A 17,970-nucleotide genomic window follows, 5' to 3' on the forward strand; every position below is an offset into this window, starting at 1 on the left:
TTCAATTATGGCGCGTATTCGTAAGAATCTTGGAGGCTGTTCATGCAAAAGTTGAAGATTTCTATGATGGTGGCAAGGGTTGTAATGGAAAAGAAAATCATGAGCCATTTTACCAAATGTCCAACAAACAGAAATAATCAGAAGGTCACTGGGTGACAGCAGAAAAAAAAAAAATTGGTACCAAAAATCACACATCAAATGAAGAAAGATTTTGCACTCAAGAAAAAAAGTTAATACATGGAGAGGCAGCAATGGTGAGCTAAGAGAGTGCCAAAGTGCCTTTTGCTCTCGGACGTAACAGAACCAAGGTGTATGAGTGTGAAGAGGCGGTACTTGGCTGGTCTCCAGGGAGGCTATGCCCTGGCTTGGTTTTGGTTAGTGTGAGGAGGCTTGAGGAAACACTGCGTGAAGAAGGTGTAGATAAATATGTTCATCACAGAACTAGGATTCTAGAGAGTCCCAGGATTAACTGAAAGGAAAATCAACCTGAGTCGAAAAGAAGAGCCCACTGACGTGTATGGATAATGGGATTGACAAAGTAGTGTCCTACGGTGTCTTGCATTTGTCCAGTGGCCAAAGTTAAACGTGGGAAGGGACATACTTAATAATGATAGTTTTTGACGCTGCATTTCAGGAAGATGTGGCTATTAGATTCAGCATGCAGACGGTATATTCCTGATTCTTTCGCTATGTTGGTTAGGTGTGGTTTGCTTTAGGATTTGGGGGTTGATGGTGATTTCTCCCTATGGGCAAAGCCAGGAAAATATTTGCCTGTTGAGCTCTTTAAGCTTCAAGTGTAATCCCAGCTGCTCGATAAGATGAAGAAGCTATTGAGGGCATTGAAGTTGGATAAAAATGGTCCTTAAATACAATTTTTTTTTTTTGTCGGTGGTTGTAGGATATTAGTTCAATCCTGAATTCTTACCTCATTATTTCATTTAATCCCTAAACAATCCAGCAATTTGTATATGATGAATGATGAGGCTGAAATAATGGTGAGAGACCTGTAAGCATGCCCAATTTCTTCTCCACTGGAGGAAGACATGGGGAGGTCATCACTCGTACCTGGAGTTCTATTAAAGGTGGATTTAGGGAGAGTCTGAAGAAAAGCGTGGCCCACTGTCACATTAGCAGTAGTACAATATCTTCTTCAGAGAGGGATCAAGGCTTTGGTGGTTCAAGAATATACTTTTCTCAAAACACTCCAGCAAATGTTTGAAACAATGAGGAATATTTTATTTTCATATTCATCACAGAACACATAAATTTGGATAAGTCTGCAGGCTGATAATGAGGTATACGGTCATTGTGTCATTGACATTAAAATTATTGATAATTTTTTAAAAAATAATGGCAGTAAAAGCCCAAGGGGTTATACAGCAGCTGTGAAGAAGGTGATTGCCTAAAGAGTAAGAACAACATCACTTGGCAAGATATGGCCCTTTACTTGATCGCTAAACTTAAATTACATTGCCCAGGAAGTCATTCAGCTTTATGCATTATTAAATCTTTATTTTAAAAAAGAGCAAAAGATCTACAATATGACATTAGAGGGGAAGAAATGCCAGTATGCTGTCACACTTATAGCTGGCATCATCTGCAATGGAGAGGCCCCCCCCCCCCTCCACTATCTTCTATCCATCTCCAGGGGCGATGGGCCTTCTTCAGCCTGCTCTGGGGGTGATGGTTTTTGCTGCCATTCCTTCAGTGGCTTTTGTTCCATAGGATCTGGCATCTACGTTTGGGGGGGCGGGGTGCTTCCAGCTTTTCCTGCAAGAAGGACCTCTTCCTTCCTCCAGGGCTGCACCACTGGGTGAAGCTTTCTTTAGTCACCAACCCCGCCAGGGCTCTTTCTCATTAGCATCCGTTGGAAGCCTGTAGAGAAGAGACGGGTAAGTGGGTGCAAATTCCCCTTGTGTCTGGGCTCCCACACAGTGTGTTCTCCTGTGAATTGCCTTTAGCAATTTATGACCATTGTAGTTGAATTCTTCTCACCCCCTTGTGTGCACCTGGCACCCACCTCTTTCTCTTCTCACACTCTGGACCACAGGTCATGTGTGTTCACGTCCTGTCTCTGTTGGAGAAACCTGACTTTCCTTTGACTTCACGCAACTTCACTGTCTCATGGGTTTAAGAGAAGTTATGATTCTGTAGTTTGTCAGGCGTTTTCTTGTTCTCAGGGTAGGAACTATACTCTCCATGTCTCCATGTCCTAGGCAAAAGTGCCAGACTCTGGAGCTTTTTTTCAATATTTAATATTTGCTGTCTTGCTCTTTCTTTTCTATGTTTTGGGTGAAGTCTTCAATACTGCCTCTGAAATTTTCCAGTCTGGAGTTTTTCTTTTTTTAGTTGTTTTTAGTAATTATAATTTTCTTTCAGGACTACTTATTTTTTCATACATTTCTGTTCTTCATTTATATCTGTTTTTGATTCCTAGTTTTTGTTTTTTATGGGTGTCATTTCTTCTTCTATCTCTTTGATAATATTAAATGTACTTAGGTTAAAGTGATTTTTAGATTGCTCTGTTATTTTCAATTACCGTGAGTGAATTTGTTTCTTGGATTGTAGTTTTTGTTAATTGATTTTCTCAAATAATAGTTTGGTTTTTTTTTTTTTGAATACTAATTTGCAGCCTTTTTTTGAGGAGTTGCTTTCTGTGTGTGTCTGTCTGTCTGTCTGTCTCAGCCCGTTGCCTCTCCCAAGTGATTTTATTGGTCTCTTTATTCCCTGGGTTCTAAATCCAGAGATGATCTCATTTCTCTAACATGGAGCTCTTGCTCTATATACAGCAACACTGCATATCTCATCTCCCAGCCAGAGAATGGCTTGACCCACGTCCAGGTGGCACAGCTGCCTTTTGACCTGCTCACAGAAGCAGACCTAGGTAGGGGTCACTCTTTTTTTTTTATCAGTTCCAATCCCTAATGTCACAACACAACCTGGCTGTGGTCCTTGGCTGTATGGGTAATACTTTGAGTCTCTTTGTTTGCAGGAGTTGACTTCCTCCTGGCTTCTTGAGTTCTTCCAGACCTGGAAGCCAGCAGCCTGGGGCCTTCACCCTTCCTACCACTGTGTGTTTCTCTCTATTTTGAACTAGTGGAGACATTTATCATGTCTTTGAGTAGCACCGCTGTATTAGTGTTCTCCAGAGAAACAGAACCAATGGAATGTTGGTTGTCTCCCTGTATATATGTGTGTACATAGATTTATTATAAGGAATTGGCTCAGGTGATTATGGAAGCTGAGGACTCTCAAGGTTTGCTGGAGACCCCGAGACCCAACAGTATGGTTTCAATCTGAGTTTGAAAGCCTAAGAAGTAGGAAGGCTGATAGTAAAGTTCTACTCCAAGTCAGAATCTGAAGGAAGGAGAAGACTGGTGTCCCAGCTCAAAGACAATCACGTAAAGAGAGATAATTCTCTCTTGCTTACTCTGCCTTTGTGTTCTACACAGGCCTTGAGTGGATTTGAAGAGGCCCACTCATGCTGTGGAGGACAATCTGGTTTTAAATTGTTAATTCCTTAACATTAAAAAAAAAAACATTTTTTAACATATTAAAAATATATTTGGTTACTGATATAAATTTGATGCAGGGGGAACCCCTTAAACATTGATCTCTCAGTGCCATTTTGACCAGAAATCTATATGAGATCAATTTTATTTCCATTTAGTTGTACATAGTAAACAGTGTATGGTTAAAAACATGAATAAGCACTAGGGCCAGTAATACAACTTGGATAATGGTACACAGTAAATAATGCAGGAGATTTTACCACAAAGGTATAATTAGTATGTGCTTAGGATAGAGGTAGATACAGATCCTAATCCCAGCAATTGCTCATTCTGTGGTAGTTCATGACTTCTCAAATTTTTTTCAAGTTCTTTAAACTCAGTGCGTCAGTCTCCTCAGAGATATAGGGGAGATAGTAAATAGTACCTATTTCATAGGATTGTTGTGAAGATCGTACAAACATCCTTGTATTTTTTTGCCCTGTATGTTAATTTCTTCATCTCAGCTCTCTTGATGGCAAATCTTGTGCATTAAGTTCTTTACCTGCAGCCTTACAAACCTAATTCTGTAAAATGGTCAAGTCCACTCACACACACACACACACACACACACACACACAGGGAATTTGAATATGTCTATTAATCACATTGTATTCAGTTTCTAGTTTTAATGACTGTTAAGTATGTATACATATGCTGCTTAAAATATTGATTGTTTGGTCCTTTCAGATGTTCAATACTGCTCTACAATACACACTTACACAATTTATAGCAGGCTTTGAATCTCGCATCACCAAACAAACAAAACCATCCAGCAGAAACTCTTTTGACTTCCCAGGAAATCTACAAGTTTACCTGTATCTACTCATCTCCTTGTTAGATGGGTGATATCCTTCCTCTTAGCTTTACTTTCCAGGGCCTTCTGCTTTCCTTAAGAACCATAGCAATCTTCCCCCTCTCTGTGATCATCAGCCTGACCTTCTCTACTAGCTTCTTTCCATCAACATTTCAAAATAATCTCTCCAATGGTAAAAACAAAGCCCAAAAAACAATAGCCCTTCCTCTGACCCAATTTCCTTCTTAGGCTACAAATCTATCTCTAGCCTCATCTTTACAAACTTCTTGAATGAATTTTCTGTAATTGCTGTTTTCATTTTCTCTCCTCTCACTGACTATTCAACACACTTCAGTCTGGTTTCTGCTCTGAATATTCCACAGAAACCATTTCCACTGGAGAAACCGATGTCCCAGTTGGACTCTGTTCAGTCCTCATTTTGATCCCTCTCATCAGGATCTGATGCTCATTACGCCTCTGTCCCTCAGCCACCCACTACTCAGCCTCCAGGTTCCTCTTTCACCTGGACTCTAAAATGCTGTTGTTCTTCTATTCTAGGCTCTTCTCTTTCCTGTTTACTAACTGTCCCTAGTGATCTTTCCCAGTCACTGGTACAGCTCCAATCACCATGCACCTGCTGACAATTCCAACATGTATATCCACACTGTCTCCTGAACTTTAGACCCATAATCAATCCCTAGTTGTTTTTATCCACTTGGATTTCATAGGCACTTAGAATTCAGCGTATCCAAATGGAATGAATTCTTTTCCTCCCCTGGTACTGCTATTTCTTCAGAATTCTCTATTTAGTAAATGGTACAATCAACTGCTCATTTCCTCAAGCAGGAAATCTGGAAAGAATATTGAATTCTCTCTCTTCCTCACCTTCTTCTCCACATCCTATCAATTCTAGCTCCTGGATAGCTTTCACAATTTCCATTTCATCCATTTCCACTTGCCACTACCCTAGTATATACTGCCATCATGCTGGTTTAAGGGTGTGAACACCACTGAAAGGCTATAACAACTTCTTAATCGCTCTTCTAACACATTTATTTTTTATATTATTTATTGTTCATTTTCATATATTTATGTATTAAAAAATGTTTATGCAGTATTTATATGTGCATGATAACTCAGGTGCCAAATTTTTAAAAAGGAAAAGAATCTGGGATGCCTGGGTGGCTCAGTGGTTGAGCGTCTGCCTTTGGCTCAGGTCATGACCCCAGGGTCCTGGGATCGAGTCCCACATTGGGCTCCCCTGCATGGAGCCTGCTTCTCCCTCTGCCTGTGTCTCTGCCTCTTTCTCTGTGTCTCTCATGAATAAATAAATAAAATCTTTAAAAAATAAAATAAAAAGGGAAAGAATCTGCAAATCACTTTTCCAATAGGGTAGATGAGGAACACATAAAAATCACTATGAATCACTTAGGAATGCCTGCAATGAGGGTATAAAGTGCCAGAGAAGTTCAGAAGAAAAGTACTACTTTCATCATGAGGGGAAAAGGGAGGAGGTTTCATGCAAGAGGGGATATCTGAGCTGAGCTTCACATTTTTTGTCTTGAGAATATTGGGTTGGAAATGATGAAATGATAAAGGGAAGGAAGTGCATGAAAAAGGAATGCTCCAGGAGGAGAAAACAGAATGAAGTTAGACCTGTAGGGGGCCAGTGTGCAAATCATCAAGTCTGGTTACCAGGCAGGGTGTTAAGAGGTGTTTAGTAGAAGATGAGCTGAGAAATAAATGCTTAACATAATTCATGGGAATGCATTGTTTCCACATTCCCTCCCCCTCTGCACACTGCATTTTATTAGGAACATATAGAGATGGAGAGGGCCATATCTGTAATTCTTAGCAAATTGCAGCAGGGAACAGATCCCACTGGCCTCTACAAAAATGAAGTGTGACCCAGAATAATGAAATGACCCTTCAACGCACATTACTCATCAAGTCTAACAACTTCTGAGTTACATGTTACGTGGTTCCTCCTCCCACATGCAACCTTTACAAGAGAAAATTTCTATCAGAATCCTTCTAGGCTTTACATCACCTCCCTGTATTTGCAGGGGCAAATATCTAGCACCTTCTAGTGACCAAAATGTTCTAATTAGTTCTAAGGGGCTGCTACATAAATAAATGAAAATCTTAGCATATAAGGATATGGTAAGGTAAAGCCTAAGATTCCTTTTCATAATGACATCACAAACATCCAGTTCTAACGCATTTCCCATTGTGAGAGCACTAGAATAAATATGAACCTGCTACTAGAGGCTGGCGATCGGCTTCACGAATTTAGAAATTATAATTATCATTTTAGGTATCAAAGACAGTACTCTTATTTCTCTGAAACAGAGAAAATGAGAAAGAAATGTGAGAGGGCAATTGTCTCCAACTTGAATCCCAAGATACTTAAATCATCTCTTCTTTCCTTTACGTTAAATATTTATATTGATTTCCTAATACTGTAAGGGACACTTAACACCTCTATTTATATATAAATGACTGGAAGAACACTTTTAAACTTTCGACTGAAGTAGATTATTAAGAAATAGGGACTAGATATTGTATGAGGAAGTATTTTGTTACTTTTATGTAGTCCATAAATTACCATCGAACAGATTTAAAACAAAACACAGTAATCCATTATAAACAGGAAAATCTGAACTAATGTTTGCCACTTTAAAGTTAAGCCTATCATTTAAAAAAAGGTATTTTCCTATAAAATCTTTTGTTTGGTTTTGGTTTCCTAAGACTATTTAAGATTATTTTTTTTTCTTAAGAGATTTGCCTTTAAAATTCCATTTATTTTCTGTATCTCATTCTCTTTGACTTTTCTTTTTTTAAAATATTTTATTTATTTATTTGACACAGAGAGAAAACCAGAGAGCACAAATGGGGGGAACAGCAGAGGGCGTGGGAGAAGCAGCAGGCTTCCTGCTGAGCAGGGAGCCCCATTTGTGGCTGGATCCCAGGACCTGAGGTCACGATGTGAGCTGAAGGCAGGTACTTAATGACTGAGTCACCCAGGCTCCCCATCCTCTACTTTTCTAGACCAAAATCTTACATTGAACCATTTTTTTTTCTTAATAAATTTGGTATATCCTATTTAATATTCCTCTTCTTCAAATATGTTCAATTCCCTACCAAAAGAAGGGAAGGAAGGAGGGAAGGAAGGAACAAAAGAAAGAAAAAAAAGAAATACAGAAGTCATTTCTTGACTCCACTACCTTTTAGAATTCAGACTAATCTTTCTTTATAGATGATCTAAAATTGAAATGCTTTATCTGTTTCTTCTTATACCTCACTCATTCACTTCTTCATCTACTCAATTCAAATAAATACGCATTGAATTTCGATCACTTTTAAGAGCTAAATCAAATACTTGCACTTAAACAAAGCCTTTGCTGAAATCTATTTCCCCCTTCTCTCAGATACGCTTCATCCTTTCCCACTCTGAATTCCCTTTATTTTTTTGTATTCAGTGCATTGTTTTGTTTCGTACTTTGGTTATTTGTGTTTTCTCTAACCTCCTAATCAAAGCTCTTTGAGGTTAGTGACTCTGCCCTGTGTATCTTCTTGTCTCCTGAATGTCTAATGAATTACTTAGACAATTCCCTACAATGAACATTCATTAAACACCTAATATATGCAATGCATTAGCTTCTAGAATTTATATTTAATCAGGCAGGTTTAGGGGAGGAACTCAAAGTAGCATAAACAAACTGAACAAAGACTCAGAAATTAGGAAGCATGAGATGTGGTTTTGCAATAACTAACCCGCTTCTGCTAGATAGAAGGAACTGGAAAGGACCTAACGGGAGAAAAAAACTAGGAGCAGCATGTGGCAAACCGTCATCATGACTATAGAGTAGGTCTGCCCGGAAAGGCTTTTCACCTTTCTTCTGGTAACCATTCTAGGCTTTTCCTACATCAGTCTCCACTACTTGTGTAAATCTTGGTGGGCTCTCTTACCTGGTGTGTCCTGGGCTCCATTGCCTGTGACCGAAATGAATGTATCATCCAAGCAAAACCACTTCAAGTCCTTCATAAGATTTCTTTCTGGAGTTAACAAAGCAATTCTCTCTGAAGATGCCAGGTTGAAAGGGAATATCTGGAGTTGCATCTTGTCCCAGGAATGAAGAGAACCTGCCTGAAAACAAAGCAGAGGGAAGCCAAAGAATGAAGAAAAGGTAAAAGAAAAATTTAATGACCTCAGGTAAAGCCTTTAGATACAGTCATGGTGAGAGCTCAATACAGCCTGAACTTCTCAGTTGTATAACCCAATAAATTATGGTTTTTGCTTCTCAGGAATTTGCTTGTTTTACTTAATTGGGCCTGAGTTGAGTTTCTGTCAGTTGCATTTTAAAGAGAGTCGATTATGTTGAAAGGTAGTCACTGTTTCTACTATAAAGATGGAAGAACATTGAAAGTCTTGACAAAAGTGTTAGGTGATTAAAGTTATATCCGCTACGTATCCATTCTCTGATTAGTCTTCTTAACTCCAGAGGGCTCCCCTTTTGCTCTCTTCACACTGATTCCTGAAAAAATGTTGATAGATTCAACGGTGCTTTCTCAGTTTGCTTTTTTCTTGATTTCATTACAGTGTATGATGATACTGAGAATCTATTCTCTCAATTGAGTCTAAGGCTAAGAAAAAAAGGATTTTGTGCCAGAGTTTAGCTTGAACCTGGCTTTACTGTGTTTTAGTTGCATGATCTTCCACAGTTCACTTAAACATGGCTTCAGTTCCCTCATCTCTAAAATGAGGGTTAGTCCACTCCCCTCATCATTTAGTGGTGAGGATTAAGAAAGATCATACATGGAGAGGGATAGAAATAAATTGTTCGGTGTGGGGTAGCTATACAGTGTGGAAAATAAAATGTGTAATTTTTCGCTCTGTCTCAACAGGTAAACACTGATAAAGTTTTCTGGCTAAATGCTTTCCTATCTTATTTTTACATTCATGTACAACATTTTAATTTCTTTCCTTTATTAGAGAATAATATCCCAAATAATTAGTATCTCCTTTTGAAATATTTCAGATGTATACTTACTTTTCCATTCCAATTGCTACCATGTAAGGTTTGACCTGATGACCCAGAAAGATTTCTTAGCCCCTATCATTTCCTCTTCTAGTCTATCATGTATTCTGCTGTTAGATTAATCTTTCTAAAGCATGAAATTTTTTTTAATAAATAGGAAGCTTACATTTTTTTCCTACTGCCAACTGTACTAAGTGCAGTTTCCTTTGCTTCATTTGCAAAATCTCCCACATGATTTCACATTAGTTTTTCAACTACATACCATTCTTCGTTTTACTTAGCTCTCTGAGGGTATAATTTACATATAATAAATTTTCTCCATTTTAAGAGTAGGGTTTGATGAATTTTAGCAATTGTGTACAGGCTTAGAATCACAGCTACAATCAAAGTATAGACATTCCCACTTGTCTCAGAAGCTCCCCTGTGACCTTTTGCCATCACTAGCTACCCAGCCGTGCCCTAGGCAACCATTGATCTTCATTACTATAGTTTTGCCTTTTCTAGAATTTCTTATCAGTAATATTATAAAGCAAGCAGTCTTTTGTGTTGGACTTCTCTCACTTAGCATAATGTTTTTAGATTTGTTTTTGTAGCATATGGTTTTTTTTTTTTTTTGAGATTTATTTATTTATTTGACAGACAGTGTGTGTGTGTATGTGAGCTGGGGGCAGGGCAGAGGGAGAGGGAGAGAGAATCTTTAAGCAGACTCCCTGAGGAGCATGGAGACAGACTCAGGGCTTGATCCCAGGACACTGAGATTACGACCTGAGCCAAAATCGAGACTCAGCCATTCTACTGACTAAGCCACCCAGGTGCTCCTGTAGTGTGTTTTATAATACTGTGCTCTTTTTTGTTGCTTTGTAGTTTCCAAAAATATGGATGTAACACGCTTTGTTCATTCATTCATCATTTATGAGTATTTAGTGTGTTTCCAGTTTGAGGTCATTATGGAAAAGTGTTGCTACAAATGTTGTATAGGAATCTTTGTTTGGACCTATTCACTCATTTCTTTTGGTATATGCTTAGGAGTAGCTTTGGTGGGTCCTATGGTAAGTATATGTTTATCATTTAAGAATCTGAACTATTTTCCAAAGTGGATGCACCATTTTGTGTATCACTGGCAATATGCGAAATTCCAGCTACCATTTTTTACTCAAGTATTTTTTGGCTCCATTCTGTTGTTCTCCTTTTAAGAGTGGCTTATATATACCATCTATTTTCTTTCAATTTTCTCCGTTCTTTTCTTTGGCTGATATCTATTGTTCTACCTTCAAGTTCCCTGACTCTATGGTCATTTCCATCATTTCACTATTAAACTCAACCAGTGAAGTTTTCATTTGTAATATTTTTCAGTTCTAGAATGTCCTTTTTGTTCTTTTTGTCATGTATATTTCTCTGCTTAAATTTCTTATTTTTGGGGAAGCCTGGGTGGCTCAGTGTTGAACATCTGCCTTTAGCTCAGGGCATGATCCCAGTTGGGGATCGAGTCCAACATCAGGCTCCCTGTGAGGAACCTGCTTCTCCCTCTGCTTATGTCTCTGCCTCTCTGTGTCTCTCATGAATACATAAATAAAATCTTTTTTTAAAATTTCCTATTTTTTTTTTTTTTTTTTTTACTTACTGCAAGTGTATATTCTTTTTACTTTAAATCCTGGTTGGTTCATTCCAACATTTAGATAACCCAGGATTTGGTCTCAGCTGATTTTCTTTTTTCTTAAGAGCACATTCTATTTTCCTGAATTTTTGTACGTCAGATAATTTTTGGATCACATCTTGAATTATATGAATATTAAGTTATGGAAACTCTGAGTTCCATTGTTTTTCTTCCGAAAAGTATTATTTCTTTTATTTTAGCAGGTAACTATCTGATTTGGACAATGACTCCAATACTAACTCAAATAAGTTCTTTAACTGAGCTACTATGAATCTCTTGCACATGGATGTGGTTTAGGGGTCAGCCAAAGATGTGGGCAGATAGAAGCTGAGCATCTCCTGCATGTCTATTTTATCTTCTCTGAGATTTTTTTCCCTCTTTCTCAGTTTCCCCTGGATTCGGTCTTGTGATTCCCCAAACCAAGGAATCACAGGTTTTCTCATCACACTGACTCCTCCTGGCCCCAGGCTAATTAATACCTGCAAAAATGAGAAGTCTCTTTCTGCAATTCCTCTTCTGTGTGTGTGTATTCCCTAAAAGAATCTGTATGCTGCTGTTTGCTTTAAAGGACCTTTTCGTAGCTTTTTTGGCGTTATGTCCACGGTTTATAGAGATCTTTGACTTTATAGCAGTTGTCTTCAGGAAAGCTCAATCCTCAATTCTGTTTCTCTTGCTGTAGCTTGGATTGTTACTCTCTTTCTCTGCTTTTTCTCTCCCTCTCTCATTCTTTCCCCCTCCCCTCTATGTTTATTGAAGTTTTACACAGTTCTTGACATCAAACAAACCACCTTCTTTTTAGATTAACAATATAGAATGCCTAAATTTCAGACATTGACCAGTAATCTTCCGCTGAAATAGTTTTTTCCTGAACTCATATTAACTACAAACTTGAGTATTTGAAAGCCATATTTTCATATCTATTAATACCTTTTAAGTTTAGGAGGATAATGTGTAACAGTGTTAAGTTAATTGAATTGGAATCAGAGGACAGAGTTTCAAGTTTAAACTATTTTGCCTTGGATCTAGTAATTTTACCACTGGGTTTTAGGTTTTCCATCTTGAAATAACTTTACTAAAAATATTCCTGTTTCATAAAGTTCATATAATTGACAGTGCCATTTACCTAGCTTAAAAAATGTTTTAGACTTTCTCTCACATTCCACAGCCAGTTAGTTTCTAAGTTTTTCTTGTATTAATGCACTACTCTAAATTACTTTTTTGTTGTTTTTGTTATTGCTGCATAGTTGAACCACCTGCATCTTTTTCGTATACTATTGCACTAATTTCATAACTGGCTTCCCTGCCTCTTGGCTTTATAAAACTCTGCTTTCCAATCCACTACCTTCACTGCTACCTACAGACAGACTTCTCTATAAAGCAAATGTGATCACACACCACTAGGGGCCCTGACTAAGGGTCAGATCCAAACTGCATTGCCTGAATTAAAGTCCCCTCATTATCTGACCCTGCTTACACACAAGTTCATTTTTTGCTACTCCCTATAGACCTCACATGCTCCAGCTAAACAGAGCTGCTTGCCTTTAATAATATATTTTGCACTCAAGTGATCTCATGCCTTTGTACATGTTGCTCCTCTGCTTGGAATGTCCTTCTCTGGAAAGTCTTTTTTATATTATACACAAAGTCACCATATCATGTAGGTATGATCCTACCTCAGAGACACTGTACAGGTGGAGAAACACAGTGTTTAGAATCCTTTTGATCCTTCAATAATAAGGTAATAAGTACAGACAGGCACTGAAAGGATGGGTGAGTGAGAATTCATTTACCCAATAATACAAAGCAATCTTAACTTGTTTAAGAACCAAATACATACTATATTATAAAGGTCATTTTAGGTTTTTATCACTGTTCCTATAAATTTCAAATTTTTAAATAATTATCAAAAAAGAACTTTAGAGCCTTTGAAAAAGAACATTACCTAGATTACGCAGTTTAAAATCATTAAAATCTGGGAAATGAGCAAATGCAGAATCTAAGTCATACATAATAAAGTATCATTGGCCCTTAAACGACCAGCTTATTTTTGAAAGTATGGTATAGTATCATTGCTTTATGAACACATTCGGGGCTAATATATGCCCATTCTAAACATTATCTCAAAAAAGTGGGGCCTGTGTCCTGTAATTACGGCTTTAATGTATTTTAAGTAAGACATATATTTTTAAGAAATGTCTTTCAAGAACATCTGAGCAAATTCTTAAGTCTTTATGTGCAATTGTTGGCTGACGTTAGAGATAGTCAGTAATCATGCCTCCAAAATTGCTATTAGTGAATCAAATTAACCACCTTCATTCATTTATTCATTCATTTATTCATTTGTTTAAGTATGTATAAAGCGCCATAATGCATCCGGTATACTTCTAGGTATTTGGCACAGAGCAGTACACAAAACAGACTAAATCTCTGGTTTCATGAAGTTTACCTTCTGGTGTGGAGAAGCAAATAATAAACAAATAAATACAATTAGGTCACAATAAGTATACTGAAGCAAATATAACAAGTTAAGGAGACAGAGTGAATGAGGAGAATGTTATTTAGATAGCAGTGAAGACAACCTTTGAAAGTGACATCTGAACAGAGATCTATAGGAGAGAGGGACTCATACAGCCATCAGGAGGAAAAGAGAGTTCAGGACAGAGGGAATGGTAAGTGCAAAGGTCCTGGAGTGAGAGATTGTTAGGTACCCAGTAAATAAGTCAGGAGGAACAAAAGATCTAGAAATAATGGTAACATAAGATAGACTGTGCAACTGCATTATGGGGGATACGTATTACTTGTATTTAGAGTTAGGGAAAATAATTTCTGGCTGAAAGAATCTTTGAGGTAGTATTTTTGATAGTTCAGTTGGTAGAGATGGTGATTTGGCTAGCCCAAGAGAAGAAATCTTGAGAACTGGGCTTGGAGACCAGTGAATTACATCTTTTAGGGGAAATAGATTAGGTAGAGAAGTCGTGGGAGAGAAAGCTGAATAAAGACGTGTAGAATTGAGAGTTAACTTTGGATCCTGGGATAAGAAGTTTGTATTTCACATGATAGGAATTACAGATTTGTTACGGATTTTCAAAAATGGTTTGACTTGGGAAAAGCTAGATTAAAAAAAAAAAAAAAGATGAATTTGGCCATGCTGTATAAACTGCATGGGATGGAGAGTTGGTTGTGGACAGACTATAGAGTTGGAGACCAGATGGATTGTGGCCAAATAGATAATACATACAACCAGACTATGCTGGTACTCTTAAAAGTTAGGATTTATCTTTTCTGCATTAATAACATCTATATCTTTTGTCTAGGTTATAACAAAAAACAGCCAGGAAGCTGTGCAGGTGGTATACTTGGCAAATGCCATAACTTGACAGATTATTCAGCTCCATTTTTTATTTCTTTCAGAGCTGAAATATGAACTTCCACTGCCCCTATAAAATCTCTCACAGTATATTATTTATTTTTAGCCCATTTTGAGTAAAATACATATGATTTATGAGGAAAGTTGAAGTAAAATTTCATCCAAGCATGATATTTTATTAGTACTTTTCCTTCTGAAGCCCCTTGGAAAAGAAAAAAAAAAAAAGTGCTAATCTCCTGCTATGAGTCTTCGGGATTTTCCAAAGAATGAGTAATACTCTTGCATTTTTTTTTTGAACTTTAGGAGAGTATGCCATTTAATTTCTCTCTCTCTCTCTCTCTCTCTCTCTCTCTATATATATATATATATATATATATATATATATATCTACTGGGGGAGAAGATGTTCCCACTTAATGACTTTCTGGACTAAAAGCAAACCGAGTCTATATACTACTGCACTGAGGTATCTGAAAATAACACTATAATGTATGCCTTCAAGCCTAACTTTCTTTTCCAGTATTTTCATTTTTTTTTTCTGGAAAAGAAAATTTTACCATCATGACAATTAGGTCATAAACATATAAAGGTGATTTCACTACTCCTCTAGTGATATTTTACCCCTTCCCACTTAATAGATTAGCTCTTCTGAGCCAATATTTTCAGAAAATGTTAATACTTTATGTGTTATATTAGGATCTCCTTCCCAATCCACAAATGAGCAGATGTGTTTGGGGAAATTGCACAAGGTTTTTTGTTTGTATTTGACGGTACAGAAAGTTCTAGTATTCATTCCAAACTGTATCTGACTGGTTTAAGGCAGCAAACTAGAGCCCAGTTAATGGCACAACCTAGAAGATCACATGATCAGTTCACACTATGAATTGGATTCAATTTCCTACATTTTATTGGTGCGTTCATCACTTTTTCATGTGTTTAATGTTTTCTTTTCTATCTCATTATTCACCTTTAGTATGATCCCCTATACAAAAATTGGGTCACAGACACAGATACAGGACCATAAGAAAAAGAGAAGGCAGGGAGAGTCTAGCAATTATTCTGTAACCACTAATGGCTTCCATGCTACGTGTGCATCCAAATTTCATGATCAGCTTTTAGTGTAAAGCCCAAATATCGCTACGTATACTAGTGTTTGAATCAGAAAAGACATCACATAGACACTAAAAATAGAGTGAACACTGAAAAATCACCTACTCGTGTCAAGCGCTTTACATGCATTATTTTGGATAATCCTCACAATATTCCCACGGAGTAGGTACTGTTATTATCTCTATTTTGCAGAGGGAGAATTTGAGGTTTAGGGAGATTAAGTAACACAAACCAGGCAATAACAAAGTCGGTGAAGATCCAGGATTCAATCTCAGGCAATTTGATTCCAGAGTACCAGCTCTTAACTGCATACCCACAAAAGAAAAACATAAAAAGCAAAACTTCTTGCTTTCATTGCTTTTGGCTTCAAATGATATAGGGTGGGTCGATTCCCTCAGGGTGTTTGATTGAGAAAGTGGGAAAGATGGGCAAAGGGAGTGTAGCTCATTTGCCTGTATTCACAGATTGTGGTAAGTTCTGTTTATAAGGCAATTCTATTTTGTTAGAATTCTTGGGATTTTTTGGTAAGACTTAACTTATAAAAATGAGATAATAGTGCCCAGTTGATAAAGTGTAGTAGCTGTGAAAAGAATAATGAAAAAGCACAATAGAACCTATTTAGGATTAATCTCATACCATAAATACCAAATATTAGAGATGAAAAACGTTCAGACTATTTTCCCTTAGGGTTCTGATAGTAACCTCAGCTGATGCATTTAGAAAGTGATCCCTACAATCTTGGGATACAAGAAAGTATACAGAACTTTATATTTGTAAATTACAATCAGTTTTATTGCATTATCTTTATTTCTTTTTAAAAAGTTTGATTCTTCAGTTTTTTTTTTTTTTTTTTTTTTTTTGGATTCTTCAGTTTTTAAAATGATGCCTGGTATCAGGCTACCTCAGCTGTGTAGCCTCCTGAAAGTTGAAGAAATTGAATCAGGCACTTTTATTGATACTGGAATAGATCCTCATTTCTCATTTTTCCTAGAAAATTCCAGTGAATTTAGAAATTTCAGAGAGTTTTTCATAGGATGTAGACTTAGACAGCCTGGGGCAAGGCAGATCTTTCACCACGAATCAGCCCCATGTTTTAGTTGGATGAGATTCACTTTCCTAGGAGCAATAGTGAAATCTACTATTTGTCAACACATCAACTAAAGGTGACTTAAAAAAAAAAAAGAAAAAACAATGACAAGACAGACTGAATGCTAAAACTGTCAGCAAAATGTACCAAATTCCTTCTAAGAAGGAATGATATGCCATCTTGAAGATTCTTTCTACAAACCTGGTTACCTGTGCTGGAACTCTAGGTTTCTTATTTAGTGTTATTAATTAATTAACGAGTGAGTGATACTTCTGAGCAACTGCGTTGGAAGCGTTGATTTTAAAGTTCCTTTTCTTTTACCTACATTTCACAGATTATAATACACAGGGAGATTTGAGAACTTGAAGCAAGCGCTTTTGCAATAAGAAAAAAACCCAGTTCTCTAGGCTAAGCGTCACTGATTTTTTCCTAGCGATTTCTCTCCTGGTGGATTTCTTGTTTGTATCATTACACCTCGCCCTCGAGTCCCCTGATGCTTGGGCTGTCAGGGCCCTGGCCCCCAATTCAGTGGCATTTAGAAATCCCCGGGGGGGAGGGGGGCAGCGGATCGGGAGGTGGGTAGGTGTGAACAGTGTGAACAGTGTGGTGCAGGAGTCCCTCCCGTCGCAGAAGCCAGCGCTCATTAGCTATGATGAGTCTTTTTTTTTTTTTTTTAAATCCCCTTTCGGGGGCGAAGATGCTGGAGCAGCCGGGGGGACAGGCCGGAGCAGTGGCATTTCCTCGACCCCGTGCCCACGGTCGGGCCCGCACCTTGCGGGGCTCGGGAGCCCACTCTGCCGCCGGCTGGCGGACGCCGACCCTAAGGGGGACTTGGTGGCCAGACACCTGCCGAGGGACAGACCCCGAGGAGGCGCTGGGAGGCTCGGCCTCCAACCGTGAGCTCTCAGTGGCCGAGCCCCGGCGCCGGGAGGGCAGCGTGGCGACGCCGAGGCCTGGAGGCCCGGCCCGGTCCCCTTGCACCTGCTCCGGGGGGCTCGGTGCACGTCACGCGTGACGCCCGGAGCCCTCCCCCCCCCGCCCCTGCAGCCCTGAGCGCCGCGGGCGGTGGAGGCTCGGCGGCCGCGGGCGGTGGAGGCTCGGCGGCTGCGGGCGGTGGAGGCTCGGCGGCCGCGGGCGGAGGCAGGGAGGAGGGCCCGCACCCCGCACCCCTGCGACCGCGGCCTGCGCCGGGGGGAGGGGGGGTGGCGCGCAGGGCGGGGACGGGGGATGCTGCGCCCCGACCCGGGGGAGGAGGGGTGGCGGCGGGACGGGGTCCGGGACGCGGGTGTAGCCTGGCTCCGACTCCTGCACCCAGCAGCGCCGAGCGGGGGGCGGGGGCGGGGGCGGGGGGAGGAGGGCGGGCTGCG

At 39.1% G+C, this 17,970-nt stretch overlaps 1 long non-coding RNA gene across 2 annotated transcripts; it reads left to right on the forward strand.

Annotated features, from left to right (window-relative positions):
• The first annotated feature begins 47 nt into the window (after positions 1-47).
• On the forward strand, positions 48-8,621 carry LOC144302725 (uncharacterized). Of its 2 annotated transcripts, none has more exons than XR_013369751.1 (3): positions 48-254; positions 7,216-7,347; positions 8,441-8,621. It is a non-coding gene; the product is annotated as an uncharacterized LOC144302725 (long non-coding RNA). The 2 variants fall into 2 exon arrangements; XR_013369750.1 differs by lacking the exon at positions 48-254 and adding an exon at positions 5,723-6,661.
• The last annotated feature ends 9,349 nt before the right edge of the window (positions 8,622-17,970 follow it).

The sequence above is a fragment of the Canis aureus genome, chromosome 31, assembly GCF_053574225.1.
Source record: "Canis aureus isolate CA01 chromosome 31, VMU_Caureus_v.1.0, whole genome shotgun sequence".
NCBI classification, from domain to species: domain Eukaryota; kingdom Metazoa; phylum Chordata; class Mammalia; order Carnivora; family Canidae; genus Canis; species Canis aureus.